Here is a 16,629-nt window from a genome sequence, read left to right on the forward strand (position 1 = left end):
TGACACCACCACAATGTTGCTGCTCCTGAGTTTCAAAAAGAGAAGGGAAATCCAGAGAGAAAATAACTCTCTTTTATAACGCTCGAAAAAATACGGACCGCCTGTTGTACTTACATTTCCTGCTGCTTAGCCAGTATGCATGAGTGTGTGTATGGAATGTTGGAATACCTGATGACTGTGTGGAATGTTGGTGTGCCTGGTGGACTGGAGGAATGACAGTGAGAGAGAGTGGGCTGAGCAGCAAAGATGCAGCTCCTGGTGGGACCTTGAATCAACTTGAACTAACTCATCTACTTGTAACTAGCATCCTGTAACTTACCAATAAACCACTACTTCGGTTTACCTCGTGAATACCATTCATCATTGCAACATTGGCGACGATCTGGAGAAAAAACCCTGCGTGTACTGGCTTCCTGTCTACCCGAGGTAAAGATATTTGAATTTACAGCAAGACTTTTTGTATTTAAACTACTTGAAGAAAATTTAACTTGAAAATAAGGAGAAGAACGCCCCTCTAGCCCCACCAGTGTCCTCCACCAACCAAACAGCCTACCTTGGGCGCTTCATGTTCCTCAATGAAATTTATTTAACCAGTGCTATTAATATTTGACACAAGTGTCTCTCCAGCATTAACGAGTGTAGACTACGAGCATCCTGCGGTGAGCAAACGGTAATTGCTTCTCTACCTTCTAGAAGTCTGACATCCATGGAGTTTACACTTGTGGAATACGGACTTCCTAATCTTTCGGTGAACATTTGACAGCTTTTCCTACTCTAACGAGACATATACTAAAAGCGGAGAGTTTACACTCGTGCTCTCGGAGTGTCAGCTGTGCTTACTATGAATACAGGTTTTTTTTCATGATTTTAGAGAATATGCAGCCAACCACGAGTCTCATTATCGGTGAGTTTTTGGCGATGTTTATTTTGGAACGAATTTAATGAATAACATTGACTGTATTTAAATTTGCTGTAAGTCGCGCGCAACGCCAACCATTCAAAACATTTGGTGCTCAACGTCTTAGCATGCGCCTGCGACTTTTGAATCCATTGTGAAGCTGCCATGCGCCACTTTTCTATGCTTTGTAGAGCCGCGAGTGAAGATAATGGAGCGCGTTCTTTCCTTGTCTTTGCGCTGTCCTCTAAAGGTAGAGGAGCACGTCCTCGCCGTGAGCCACTCGACTCCCTTCTTCCATACGTGCCGCCATCTTGTGTTTCGACTGTAACTTTGCACTTCAGTGATGCCGTCCAATTTGATGGCGCTCTCACGCAACTCCAAAGTGCTGGTTTCCTGCTATTCTCAAAGGAAGTTCCTGGACTTAAGAAATGCTGCAATCTACTCAACGACTCGGCAAGTCCTGTGACTGTGCATAATGTATTCTTTTATGTTTTCTTCTGTCAGTGTTTAAGATGGACCTTATATTTTGGCGTGTCACATCGGCTATGTTCAATGCGTTTTGCTGACATTTGACACTTGGAAGATTAGTAGCACAGTCTCCACAGCGCACTTCAAAAAAAAAAAAAAAAGAAGCAGCAATCTTCAAGATACTACAATCTTCTTTTATTGAACGTTGTTCAGTCAAGTGAGAATAGTGTCGCATTGAAACTTTTGCTTTTGTTTATTACAGTTAGTAGAATGTTTTTCAGTCAAGTGAGAATAAGTGTCTCCATGAAACTTTTGCTTATTACTGTTATTCTCTCCCTATTAGAAGTTTACTTCATGTATTTGTTAGTGCCACTTCTTCATGTTTTGGCAGTGTGGCTGCAAAGGTGTTATTCCTTACACTATAAGTATCTTGTGTTTACCCATTCTTCAGTGTGTGTTGTTTTACCTTTATAATTTTTTATACATGCGCAATGGGCAGTGTACCCTATTCTTGAAATGTTGAGTGCACAATGTGCAGTTTATTCTTGAACTGTTGAGTGCGTAATGGGCAGTGATCCCTATACTTAAAATGTTTGGTGCGCAATGGGCTGTGTACCCTATTATTGTTGAGTGCGCAATGGGCAATTTATTCTTGAAATGTTGAGTGTGTAATGGGCATGCTATAATTGATTTTAATATTGTTGTTTAGAGGATAGCCTTCTTCCTATCCTCATTCTACATGTGAAATCCTCATTTCCATGTGAATTGCTTTTATTTCTTCCTCTGTATCACATTTTCGCAGTTTCTTGCTTTTTCAAATTTTCTGTATTTTCTTCTTTAGGTTCTTCTTTCCAAGGAAAAGGGATGTGTGCTATGTTGAATTCTTATTTTCTCTTTTGCACTCTCTTCCTTCCTATATATCTTCACTCATTTGCATCTCCACTGTCTTTCTTCATTATGCATAATTTCTTCACCTAAGATGTATATTTGGATACAATGTTTTAACAAGCCTTCTGCATATTGGTGCTACTCTCGTATAGGCTTGTTTCTATTTTTTTGTTTTTTTTATTTCGTAAGGGAAGAGGATGTCTTGTGCTTACATTTCCTGCTGCTTAGCCAGTATGCATGAGTGTGTGTATGGAATGTTGGAATACCTGATGACTGTGTGGAATGTTGGTGTGCCTGGTGGACAGGAGGAATGACAGTAAGAGAGAGTGGGCTGAGCAGCAAAGATGCAGCTCCTGGTGGGACCTTGAACTAACTCATCTACTTGTAACTTACCAATAAACCACTACTTTGGTTTACCTCGTGACGACCATTCATCATTGCAACACCGCCTCTGCCAGGGCACAAAACAGAGTCCGATAGAGACCCGTTTCGAGGCCCCCTTCAAAAAAACTGCGGGTGCTCAGACCCGGCGCACTTAAAGCCCTGGTGCTGGGACACTAGGATACATTCTGTGGGCTGAAGCATGTTTTGTCAATTTTCAAATCAGTCCGGGGGGCAGCATTCTGCATCATCTGAATTCGTCTTATGGGGGCTTTATCAGCCCCCAAATACAGACTGCTACCATAATCCAGCGGGACAGACCGAGTACCCGGAGGACCGTCCTTCGAGCAGGTTTGGGAAGAATCCAGATGAAGTTCTGAAGCCATTTCAGGATGGTGAAGCAGGCCACTGATACTCAGTGCCACAGCAGTGTAGTTGTCCATTGGGAGAGATCTGCTACTGTAGCTTTTCATCGGTGTTTATCTGTCCCAAGTCTGTGACGCCTCCAAGTGGGCTGGCGAGACGTAGGGACTGTAAGGCGGGGCACAAGGTGAAATGAACCCAAACAAAGCCTCCTCCACTTTTCAAATGCTTTGCATGGCCTGCGAAGTACACTGGCCCAGCGCCCAGGGTGCCCTGGAAGCAGCAGCCTGGGCTACAGCACTCGAAGCCCTTTAATCCTAATAAATGGGCGCCGCGCGCCTGATTGCCAATGCTTGCTTTGGTCACGGAGTGTTGACAAACCCTGCGCGTGGCAGTCATTTGCGCAGCAATCGCTCCCCTCGGAGTGGCGTCAGAAACTGTCAATCTGCCAAGGCAGCCTCCCCGTGGCTTGGCTCGCTGTAGCTCCGCCTCTCTTGCGGTTCAGGCCTCTGTCTGGAAGCGTGACTCATGGTCTCTAGTCCAATTGACACCTCCCCCCTCTGTTTACAATGGCTGCGCGCCGTCTCAGAACGAGGCTTGACCCGCATGCCTGTCTCTGGCCGTAAGTCTCCGCGCTTCCCTCCACGGCGCCGTCACGTCCGCGATGCAGCGGAAGTCGGCGTTTGAATCTTCGGCGGTGCAGAAACTTCAATAGTGGCCTAGCAGCTGGAGTGCCCGGTTCCCGTAAGCTTAGGACCGAGGCGGAAGCAGGGCCGGAGCAGACCTTTCAGAGAGGACCGCGTCCTGAGTACGACTGCAGCACGGAGCTGTGAGTGAGGGCAAGAGAGAGGTGTCTGCACATATATACAGGGCTGCTTGCACCCTTGAGTAAGAGCACCAGACGCCTTCGTGTCAGGGGCTCCTAATGCCAGTCTCGTCACCATTACTACAACACTATTTTCATGGGATTCTGTCATTTTTTTCTCTGGACTGCAACTCCCAGAATGCACCTGCATGTTAAATGGAAGCCCAGTGTTTGTCAGCTGTGACAGAGGGGCATAATGATAATCTTGCCTGATAAGTTCTAAAGGTGAAGTTCAACTACTAACCATGAGGAAGAGGGGCTGTTCCCTGTACTCCTGAGAGGGAGACATGCTGTGAAGGACTACACTCTGAATAGAAGTATTAAGTATGGGAAAGGGCTTTAGTGCATCTAGGGTATTTGTTTAGGTTTGAATTGTTGGTCATGCGCCCCGAAGGTGGTGTGCTTGATGAAAGGAGTGTGTTTTGCACTATTAGACAGGGAGACTTCTGCACCCTGAGGGATTTACTTTTCCTAAGGGGTGCTTCTGCCCCATCACGTTATGGGTGCTTCCATATTGTCTCTTGCATGTCCTCTCTCCCCCCCCCCCCCACTTCCTTTTCTCACACCCGCCCTCCGTGTGCCTCTTCCCCAACCCATTCTTCCTCAATCCACTCCTCCATTTGTTTTTTTAATATATATATATATAAATAAAACATGCATTATCACAGACCACGCCGACACTTCTAAAGAAAGTTGGTTTTTTAATCATACAGCATGGCCAAAGCCAATAAATAGCTCTCATAGGTGAGACCTACTGGTCTTGTTTTTTTAGTGCTTGTTTCTCTCTTCTGTCCTTGGAACAAAGGCAGAATTTTGCTTCAAGCAGTTGTCAAGTTTCGACCTTCACGTGAGAGCCTTTATAGTACAAAAACCCTTACTTTACCATGATGTGATATAAGGCGGTGGTGTTCTCCTTATCTCAGTGTTATTATTTCGCTTCTCGCTTTGATGGGGAGTATTTTCATTTATAAGGCGCGACAGCTACCCAAAAAGGGTTTCTCGGGGAGTAAAGAAGCAGTACTCGTTCCCAATGAGTGCATTTTTTAAAGTGGGGGGAAAAACATTAATAATTTTAATTCTGGGCCTTAATTTTACATAAGACTGGCTTTGTTTGTAGTCAAGAATTTAATGTAGTTGTAAAAAGTCATTTTCTCCCCAATATCCCTCTTCTTTAAAGGCAGGTAGCAAGAATACCAATACCTAGCCGCTGGTGGCCACTGGTTTGAACATGTTTCTAGAGACATACAACTGAAACCATTGGTATGGGTCTGACTACATCTACTCTGTTTTAAAACTTTGGGTGTAATCAGTTAATTGCAGGGCTTGCAGATCACTTTTGATAATTAGGCTGGTGTTAATATTTGAATTACTTTTTCCCTATTCACTCACTCCCTGCAGCCTTTGGTTAGTTTAGCTACCGAGGTCACTGCCCCGTCACTCTGTTTACAATCATTATTAAAACACTTTAAGATACCAGCAATGGGACTCTGAAAGAATGAAGAGGCTGTGCCTCCACAGTGTTTTCCTACTGAAGGAGGGAGTGCAGCAAGACGTAACAAAAGTTGGGTTTTCTGTGTGTTTCTGAAGTAGTGATGGTTGAACTCTGCGTTAGTATTCTAAGTGTTTTATAGCCTGGGACCTTCCACTCTACCTCTGAGATGCTAATGCACATGGAGTGTGGAGTAGAACTTTATTTGCATGTGAAAATAGTTGTTGTAGTGGGTCGTGAAGAGGACGGGTTAAGGTAGTTTCATGGTACAGAAGTATGTTTACCAGTAGTACGGCAGTTTTTGGTCTGAAACTAACCCACTGTGGTAGAGAAGTTCTCAGAAGCTCGCTGGTGGATTGTACAGCCACTGTAGGGATTATTCCCATTTATGTCGGATTTCTAGCTGAATGGATCCACGGGTAAAGAAATGTCTATTGATGATCTTACATTAATGACACAGAAAAGGAACACCGTCAGTGCGTTGAATGACAAATGGAACACAGCTAAGTTGATATTGGTCAGTAGAAATACAGGAATGCTGCTGAAGTGTTTATATTGTTAGGAGTCCATGCTTAATGGGACCAGGAAGCAAAGGGAAGTGGCAGGATCAGTCGGGGTATCCGATCTGTAGATTACATTTAACTATACCAGAAGGACCTCATTTCCCTAGATTCTATGGACCTTAATGTAATATGATAATATTTCTTTGAATCTCTCTGCCCCACACAACACACCCATCGACTTTACTACTTGTGTTTCTAACAGACTACACCAGCTTTTAGTGAAATTACTTGGCTTTAGAAACTGGACAAAAATGACACAACATAAGCTGATGAATCAATCAAACTAATTGCTAGAATCCCATCATTAGGTTGTTCCAACTAGTTGAAAGGTTTACTTTCTGAATGTTGGGCATAGTAGATATTCACATAGGCACTCTCAAAAACTAAAACTCAGTGGTTACTTTTGTCAGCAGAAAATGCTGAAATCTGGTTATTTTTTTGACTGCCCAATAAGTTTATTTTTTATTGGCATTGTAAGTCCAGAGAAAATGTTTGTTCAAGGTGATTGCTGGATACCAGTCACACGTTCTTAAGATAATTTAAGCATCTGCAAGGTTGACAAACACCTACCTGTAGCTACGGCCATCCTAGCTCTAGGCAAGAAACCATGGTCGTAACAGTAATCCATATGTAGTGCCCAGCAAGGCAGCGTAAAGATGACTATAATGGCGCAGCTCAGCTATTTTATTTCTTAAACTTGGTTTGAACCAGATCAATCTTCAGGTTTGCAAACCACAGTTCATAATTAAAGTTGTTTCTTGAGTGTTATTGTATCATTGCAGCTGCACATGTCTCAATGTCTTAATTCTTCCCCGAAACCTTCTATCTAACCGTGCGGATGTGATGCTGTTATCTTGCAAACATGATTTATTGTAAATCAGATTGCCCACCTAATGTTTTTGACTTGAAATGCTTTTCAAAGCTTGCATGTCTGTGTGATAGATATATATCCACAATCCAGAAAGATCGAGTCACACACTCGTTTCAGTTTCACTTTATTCTTTCTCTACACATATATATCTTAAATACACACACCTATACCAATACGTTTTCTCAAGTAAAGCATACATTGGTACCGATTTATTTATTTATATAACAATTTTATTGAAAGTGAAAACACAGACCTCATTACAATACAATATTGCCGTTCTGCTGCAGTGAAATACAATTCAACAATGTTCATGGACTGTATTCATTCAGTACTTTGAGAGGTTATAGTTCTGGCAGTCTCAGTATTCCCATGTCTGCTGTCGGTGAGTCATTCATTTCTGATCTTAAACAGTTGTCAGTACCGTATCTAGTGTATTCTACAGTTCGAAAGAAAAATTGATTAATAAAATGTAGATTTAAATGTAGTGCTGTTTTGCAAATATGGCATGCAGGTTTGTGAACTCTAGCCGTGGGTATATAATAATTTATCTGTGGAGGTTGAGTTTTACAATGTTACTATCTTCGTCATTAGACTTTTCCTTTAAAAAAAAAAGCCTGGGAATGGCCTCTTGTCTCTCAAACGTGCTAAAGATGGAGACCACAGCACTATGTTTAAGTAATATTAGTTTTCGTACCCATATAGTTTAGTACCGTGATTATTGATGAGCAATTTTTGGGGCAATATTGATCGAGAGGTTATAGTGGCATTTTGTAAGATTCCTGTTGAAAAGATCTCATTTTGGTTATTCAACTGTAGATCTTTAATCCCTCAAAGGCCAAGTTTGTGAGCAGTATTTAGTCTCTGGGCTGCTGCTGCCACCAGCGATATAACCCACCTACCTTCTTTCATGCTAAATTTCTGTTTTGTTGCCATCTTGTTAATTTGCAAGCAATCCCTCTATATACTTGAGCGTCCATATGTTCAACAACTTTTAAAGTATGTAGTGAGCAGAATTAGTCGTGGGTGATGCGGATTGTTCGGTTTAATAATTTTTTTATAGTGAGCAGCTCACTGTGTGTCGTAAGACGTAAACACACATTATGTTTAAGCAATGTTTTTTTTGTTGTTTTTTTTTAATCCATTCAATTTAAAATATGTAGCGGAGTCTTGTCTATATTGACACGTTCTGCATTGACCAAATTGGTAGAATTTTCAAGGGGGAAGAGAAGTAAGCTAAGGGATGGTAACGATGCCTCTACAGTTAGCTTTGAACCAATTTTAGCAATTAATGTGAAGTAATTTTTTAACTTTATATTTGGGTCTCTTAAGTGTTCTTGGCTGTCAGTATTTTCTGATAAATGATACTAATAACAGTTTTGTAAGTTACCTTGATTGTGCATGTAAAACAGGTATATAAATGCAGACGTTCTGGACCGTACTGCCCTCACCATTGAAAAAAAAAAAAAAAATCCTTATTCAATTAAACAATATTGGGCTTACTGTTTTGCAGTGTTAGCTGTATGTTGTAGTTGTTAAGAAGCTTGTTATTTTGTCAATGATGGATATCTTCCTCTTAATGATGTCCTTAATCTAGGAATGTTCCAGTGCTTTTCCTTCAAGTAGGAATTGCTGCCAAGACTGTCTTAGTGACCTCATTTGGGTTACAGAAATGTGGTCTACTTGATGACTTGTCCAGGTGCCAGCTACGTCTTATTCATAACTCCAGTGCACATCAATTGTATCACATTTACCCAGATCTCCAAAACATCCACTTGTTAAACAGTGGAACAAATGGCCGTGTTGGAGGTTAGTGTAGGAAATAAAATAAATGCAGGTACATGGGGGAAGTTGGCAATGAGCGGAATGGGAAATATATTGGATTACTGAAAGGTATGTAATCTAAGTCAAGACCAGGGATTGGTCTTCTAGAACAGTGGTTTCTAACCTTTTTGACGTATGTGAACCCCCGCCCCACTTACTCAGGATTACTCTGTAGACCCCCTCTGAATCATTATTGGAATCTGGGTACCCCCCACTCTCGTTATTGGAAGACGGGGGACCTCGGCCTAAGCATTTTCGGTGATTTGAATCCCAAAAAAATAACAAAATGGTTTAAATATTTTTAATTCACAAACCAATACAAAAAAATATTACTTTTTAATTTAATGTGAATGTTGGAGCTTGTCTCAATTCAATTAAGGCCACTCATCGTCCATACTATATTCTGGTTGATGCACTTGCACCGCTCCCACAAATCAATCTGTGGATACGAACTTAATTTTTAACCTCCAATTTCGATAATGTTTTAAAATTTTAAATGGTATTTTTTGCTTCTTTATTTATATACACCTTATTCTGCTAATATTTTAATTTTGTAATCAACCACAGACCCCTGCATAGTCTTTGCAGACCCCTTGGGGTCCCCAGACCACAGGTTAAGAACCACTGGTCTAGAAGGTCAGCAGTGGTGGATCATAGACGAAATGAATTCTTCTTGTCCTTTGTAGCAGTGGACGCTTCTATTGTTTGGGTTTAGCTGCCAATGTGGTGGCATCTGCTACGAACCGTTGGAATAGTCCTGTGAATACAGAGGTATTTCAGATACTGAATAATGGGGAACAGATTTGCTTTGAAACCAGTTGATACACTTAAGGGACCATCTGGATAAAGCTGCTTGAACGGAGGACTCTGACCGTAGTGGAACCGAAAAGCTTGTAGTTCTGATATTTGTTGAGTGTCTCTACATTGTGGTTTCTGTTTGTTGGTATTTCACAGTTAACGCTCTTTCTGGGTTTCATTGCTACAATATTAAATCTGGAATGTGCCCCCAATCTAAAACGGAAAATGACCAGATTTCCTCTTTGTATTGAAATGGCTGCAGTATTTACAGTTAGTCTGTCTTAGTTTCGGCTGTCATTCTTGCTTCCGTGTTTAAAAGGCGGTTGAATAACTGCATACATCAAATCTCGCAGACTGCAGCATTGGCTTTCCTCCAAAATAAACCATTGTATCGCCCTCAATGTGGTGCTTTATGTATTAAGACGTGCTTAAAGACTGCAAGGCGAGGAAAGCATTTTTTTCCCCAGCCGCTGCATGCGCTAATACTCCATTTAGATTAAAATTAACTTTAGATGTATAATTTACATCTAAATGTTGTTAATGATAGTACTCTGAAGAATCCAGAGACTACTGCATCAATTGTTAGAATTTTTAAACTTTTAAATGAGATTAAATGTAATAAAGACTATTTGTGTGTAATTTTATAACTGAATCGACTTTTTATAATCCATAAGTCCCTGTCCTTAGCAAAAAGTGTTAACTTTAAAGACTTCGTCTTGTAAAAAGTTATCGGTTCGCTTCGCTCAGATTAATAAATGTTAAGATATATCAGTACTGCTTGTTGTGGAACAATCTTCTGATTTGATGGGAAATTTCCTTAAATGCTACTTTCCCCACATCAGCGCTTTTAGTTCTCTTGCCTGAGTGCCTCGCTGTCCAGTCAATGACCTAATTCCAAGGCATCGCACCACATTTGTAAAGCCTCGAGATTGGTAAATTCACTTTTCAGGTACCAGCATGCTATGCTACTTTTTCATGCAAAGCAGTTTCATTAGGGCATCCTTTGCTGTGGCTCCAACTTCTTCAGATTGAGTCTTGTTAGGAAATGCATCACTGAACATCCACGGATGCCTTTCAGTAAGTCATGTATGTACCCCGCGCAGTGTTTCAAGTTCAGCTATGTCTATGTTGCTGCCAGCATTTACCATCTTTCTTTCCTTCCTTCTTACCTTGAGAGTTAAATAAACCTGGTCGCTACGAGGATTTCCAAACTGAATAAGTCTAATCAAAATGTTTTTTGCAATCCAGTGGGGCAATGTAAATCAGGTAAACACATTTATTTCAGTCCTGCGCTTTGTGTGCTACACGTGCAGTGCACATGAAATGTACCAACAGGCTGACCGTTAAATGAGCACATCAAACATACAAGCTTTAAAATCCCCTAATGTTGCTGTGTGCCTAATGAGAGGTACTGTTTAAAAATATATATATATATATATATATATATATATATATATATATATATTTTGCACTTGGCCAAGATAAGCTTATAACGGGAGAAGCTAGTGAATTATGTCACTCAATGCAGTGATCAAGGGATTTGATACTGCTCACAAACGTCAGCTGATTCTGAACATATAAATGTCAGTGGAGAGCGTTCGATCCACTGAGCCATCCTGCCAGCTATCTAGTGTCATGGTGTGTCACAAATCAGTGACCTCGGTGAGCCAGGTGGTCATTGCCTGTCTACTACCCGTTACTTAACCAGACTCATTAAATCCTAATCCTACATGAATGAAAGCTATAATCTGGATCAAGTAATTTGTTGTGGGTGGTGTTTGCATTTTCATGCAAGTCCAAGAGCCTTCAATGGGATTATCCTTTACTGTGAACTAGGTTGACTTGGAAGGTAGCTCCAAAAATCAGTTTTCCTGCAATGGTTTGCACCTTTGATAGTGCTTTATTTTGGTACCTTGATAAATAAACGTTAGTTACCATAGTTTGGAGGTAACCATCTACCCTCCTACCCTTTCCTGGGGAACTTACTTTGTCGCAAAGATGCTTTGACACCTGCCCCTACTTGTAAAATCAGGATGATGTCACCATCCCAGAGTGCTCCCAGGTTTCTTACTTAAATTGTAATGAGAACTCAGTTGCCTAATATGAAGAGGGTAGGCAGAAGGTGCCTTTTTGTTTTTTTAAATAAACTGAGCTGTTTAGTTTGAGGATGGTTTACTCATACATACCCCGGTGCTTTTAAGTCTTTTGTTTATGGTTTCAATCTCTTTGAGTTACCCCATAACACAGTTATTACTTCATGGCATCCACATAGCAGTTAGTTTGGGAGTGGTAGGTGTGCAGCATGTTCTTAGTGTGTTTTATATAAATGTTAAAGTAATGAGTGTCTCGGCAGGTGACCTCGTTGCCAGAGAAGATCTCCGATCCTCAACCTTTATGTACACTTATCAAGGAATGATAAATCATTTGTTTGTTGTTGGTCACTGTTTGAAGTCTATGGAGCCAGATGTCGGTGTCTGGCAGAACGGTTGAGTTGAATCGGCAAGCTGAAGGATCCCTCTTGAGCTAACTCAAATAGATTGTTGCAAGTGTTTACCAGTGTGCTCTATATGCCGTGTTTGGGTGGCTGTCTGTATTGATGTTATGATTCTGTGTTGTCTCGGTTGTCTAGTTACATTTTGTCGTAATAACGTTGAGATCTGTGTAAAGTGTAACTGGGGAGTAGTTGTGTGGTGCACCGTGCAGTTTTTGATATGGGTGCACATAGGGGTCAGTTTAGCTCCTGTTAATGTTAGGACTGAACTGTTCCTATTGGAGCAGTGTCGAGGCTGAGTTGCCTATGGCAGGATCCAAACATGAGGTGGCATGGTGTGCAAAATAACGAGGGACTAGGAAGCATCATGATTAATTACTAGTGGCTGAGATTAATTCAGACTTTCCATCCATTACTTTTTCATATTCTTTCGGTCATGGAACATAGTCCCGATGGCTGCAGGGCATGTCTGAAGCTCTAAAGGAGCTTGGAGCACATTGTCTGGAAAGTCTCTGTGGGATTTTGTTCGTGTCTAAAGTTAATAGCTGCTTTTTTATTTGTATTCATTTTTTCAATGAAGGTAGCCAGAGTTTTGCAGAATTCATGGGGTTGGGATATGTATCAGGTTTAGAACAAAAAACAGATTAAATTTTGTATTACATCAAGGGAAGGGGCTTCTGTACACTGTTCCGGTCTCAAGTACTTGGGGCATCATGTCTCAAGTACTTGGGGCCTCATGTACAAAGTGTTTTAGCGGTCGCAAGCCCTCAGATTTTGTAAATCTAAGGGTTTGTGCCTGCTAAAACACTATTTGGAATGTACTAAACCCAATTAACAATAAGTAAACGGTTTTCCGAATTGGTAAATGGGTTAAGCAAACAATAAGGAATCTGTATTTGAGAGGGGTGTGTTTATGGAATCCCTTCCATAAAGTGTTTTCCTAATGGTATGTAGTAAAGTTTGTGACCTAAATCCAATGTGTTTTGAAATTCAAGGGATTTTTAGAAGAACTCTTTGCGCCTTTACACTTTCCCAAATGTTGATCCTTCATATGATTGCAGGTAGTGTTCTTGCCTCCCTTACCTTTGCATTGTTCTTCTATTTGCACTGTACCAGTCCATATTTAGCCACTCCAATGTTTTCAAATAAGTCACTGCTAGCTTGTCTTGGTTTAATGTTAACAATTATGCTTGTCTCATGCATCAACAAGCATTTTGCATTGCAATAGGTTTCGCATTTGCGAGAGTTCATGCTATCGGCATTGTAAATGACAATGTCTTTTATTTATCTGTTTTGATAATTAACACATAAATAAAAGGCATTGGCCTTCACAATGCCATTTGCTCAAACTCTTGTATATGCGAGACCTATTTCATTTCAAAGAAGCGCCCACCATTGTCCCGGGCTGCTTGGAAAGTGAAAGCGCGCATGGCGCGCTGAATGGTTCAGGAAAGCATGTCATGCCTGCAGTAGAAGTAACTCATTAAAGAAAAAAGTGCTTGGAGACTAAGTAAGACATACCGTGTAACAACATGGGTAAAAGGCCAGTCCTCGTGGGAGGCTACAAATGAAGACAAGGCCATACTAAGGAGGGACTAACATGCCTATTAATGAAGTAGAAGCCAGCATTTACAAAGGACAATGACACAAGTCAATGAAAACCAGCATTGGCATAGCCAATAGGTCTCGCCTTTGGGACCTTATAAGTGTGTAGCCCTGCAACAGTTGCATAACTAAATACTTATAAGGTCCCAAAAGCGAGACCTATTGGCTAGGTCGTGCGGCCGCGAAAGTAATCGCGGTAAAGCGCGTCGCGCGCGCACATGCACTGTAGCTCTAGGCTGGCCTGGTAGCACTTTTTGGAGCCCTCACAAAAAGTCTCGCCAGACCAGCGCATGCGCTGGGTCAGGCGAGACCTAAAAATGGGCGGAGAGTGGGCGGACCTTCAAGTCTATACTCTAATACAGAATGCCTTGCAGAGCAGTGCATGTTCTGCCAAGGCTCGACCTAAAAAGGGGCTAACATGACTTTAAAATCTGTTGCATTTACAGACTTTTCTTCAACATCTAGGGATATTACCAGTATCGGCCCTCTTCTCCCCCCCCCCCCCCCCCCCCCCCCCGTCCCCCCTAGATATACTAACTTCAAGGGTACCCATGTGAATGAATCGTGAAAAGTAACATGCTGCGAGTCTGCAAAAGTGCAAGTTTCTGGTGTTATGGCCAGGAAACTTGGGTCACAAAGCATTCATTGGTAGACAAACCGGGTTCTAGGCGCAGAATTGGCTAATTGAAATTCATTAGTTCACATCTCTGAAGTGGAGAAATGACAATCTCTGGGCAAACCTTTGAGGATTTTTATGAAAACTTAAGATTGTTAAATGCTGCTTTACACTGCCCACCCCCCTCCCAGCTATTCCAGATGTTACATGGTAGAAGTCAGATCTTGTGAGGGTAAAATTGGTGACTGCTCAGAATTTACCTTTTTGGAAGGGAAAGCTTAAGAGAGTTGATTGGAATTTGTTTACTGCATGTCAGGTCTTGTTTACAGACTCAGATTTTTAATAGCTTGCTGCAATACTTATCTTTGAGGTGAGGCATTGTAGATTTTTGCACTCATTTGATCATTTGTTAACCTTGCCTGTGGACTATACTCAACACCGTATCTTCCTGAGATGACTACAAGGGGTTTGTGCAGTGGTCCAGTTGGATAGAAGTGCTAATTTTTCTATGGGAGTAGTGGACCTTGGGGTACCCCTCCTGCCTGAACTTGGAGAGAATCGGCTCTGTTCTGTTCTAGGCTAGGCTAGGCTGATAACACAATACTGCCCAGTCGCACTGCAGTGGGCCTTCAGAGGTATTTGAGTCGGATGGTTATTTGGCTGTAAACTGTTACCAAAACGTGACCGCAGTAAGACCAATATAACCTTTTGCCTTCTCAGAAGGTGGAGAGTAAGACATCTGAGCAGCAAGTCCAGTCATGTCAGTTGTTGCTATTGTTTCTTTGGAGTAGTTGTCTAGTAAATTTGCACTAGGTCTTGGTATTTTAGGGGAGATTGAAATCTAACCAATCATCGGTTCCTTAATTGCACTTAGTAATAAAAATGAGAGTGGACAAACCGTTTTAATTGAAGTACATTTACTAAGTAACAGCAGTGTGTGTGTGTATGTATGTTTGTATATGTATGTGTGTGTGTGTGTGTGTGTGTGTATATATATATATATATTCACTTAAAAAACCATAGGTTTCACACATGTTCTAGTTAGGTGGATATTTCACTCGTAAAAAAACAATGAAATTCCCCCGTTATAGTTAGTTGAGATAACTATAACTCGCGCGCCCACAATCCTCTGCTCATGACGTCACATATTACATAACTCATGACATGGTCAGTGGCATCACTCATGACATCACTGATGACATCATCCTTGTGATAGAGTGGCGGTCGCGCGAGTTATAGTTATCTCAACTAACTATAACGGGGGAATTTCATTGGTTTTTTACGAGTGAAATATCCACCTAACTATAACATGTGTGAAACCTATGGTTTTTTAAAGTGAATTTGCAAGGTTTTTTAAATGCTAATTCCCAACTATAACGTGTGAAACCTATGGTTTTTTCAGTGAATTTGTACGGTTTTTTAAATGCTAAGTTATGTATGTATTATTATTTTTTTTATATATTTATTTTACAATAAACTAAGTATTAAAAAAAAAAAAAAAAATTTCTTTGCGCGCACCTCCGCGATTTAAAAAAAAAAAAAATTTAATTTTCTGCTTTCGGGGTCCTTCAGGGACCCCCTGACAAAGGCTAAGGGATCAGGAACTCTCTACCCTGCCCCCTGTTCACGTTCGCCACCTTCCTTTTTCACTCTCGCACTGAAAACAAACAAAATGGCGGCCGACACTTCCTGATTTCGACCGATTCGAACGTTGACTTACATGTAACCACCAATCAGAATTACGCTCACGCATGTTAGGGTGCTCGCACGGTGCGCGGCTATAGATATGTATATGCTTTTAAATGCTATTTTCTCAGGAACTACGGAACAGATTGACACCAGACCTGCAAAAGGCACTTCCCTGACCTGAGGACTACTTCTCTGCAAAATTTCAAGTAATTCTGTTCAGCCGTTCGGGCTGTACCTTCGACTAAAGGTCCTATGGAAAAATGCATGGGGAAAACGCGTTTTGGGTCCCCCCTTTTTTCTTTGCCCCCCGCTTGAAGAATCACCCCGAGACTTTCAGGGTAGGAGCTGAGCGGAGCGCCCCATTAGTTTTGAAAATTTCGCGAGGATTCGTCAACCGGTGCCAAAGTTATTCAAAATAGAATTTTGAGATTTCCTATGGAAACACGGTCCTAACTAGAACTATCTACTGGCGACCGCCAGTAGATTTTATATATATATATATATATATATATATATTTGCAAGAGGGCCCCTGCAGGTTGTCTGATTTGCGCGGACAAGGACTCACGGACCCAAAATTTCGTGGCTGAAACTTTTTATAATTCAATAAGCCATATGACTCGTTCCGGGCATACAAAGTGCCCTTGATCACATGCGGAAACGCAGTCCGCTTTCTGTTTTTATACCTTTTACTGAAATAAAATATATATATATATATATATATATATATATATATATATATATATTCAATGAAAAAACCATAGGTTTCACACATGTTATAGTTAGCTGGGAATTTTACCTATTAAAAAACCAATGAAATTCCCC

At 41.2% G+C, this 16,629-nt stretch overlaps 1 protein-coding gene across 2 annotated transcripts in view; it reads left to right on the top strand.

The window, feature by feature from the left end:
* The first annotated feature begins 3,590 nt into the window (after positions 1-3,590).
* G2E3 (G2/M-phase specific E3 ubiquitin protein ligase) overlaps positions 3,591-16,629 on the top strand; it is a 504,970-nt gene continuing 491,931 nt past the window's right edge. The window contains exon 1 of one of the 2 annotated variants that reach the window (XM_085627367.1): positions 3,591-3,827. The gene's annotated coding sequence lies outside the window, so the exon portion shown is untranslated. The remainder of the gene's footprint in view (positions 3,828-16,629) is intronic. The other variant, XM_085627368.1, reaches the window with a different exon arrangement.

Source organism: Triturus cristatus, chromosome 9, assembly GCF_964204655.1.
Source record: "Triturus cristatus chromosome 9, aTriCri1.1, whole genome shotgun sequence".
Taxonomy (NCBI): domain Eukaryota; kingdom Metazoa; phylum Chordata; class Amphibia; order Caudata; family Salamandridae; genus Triturus; species Triturus cristatus.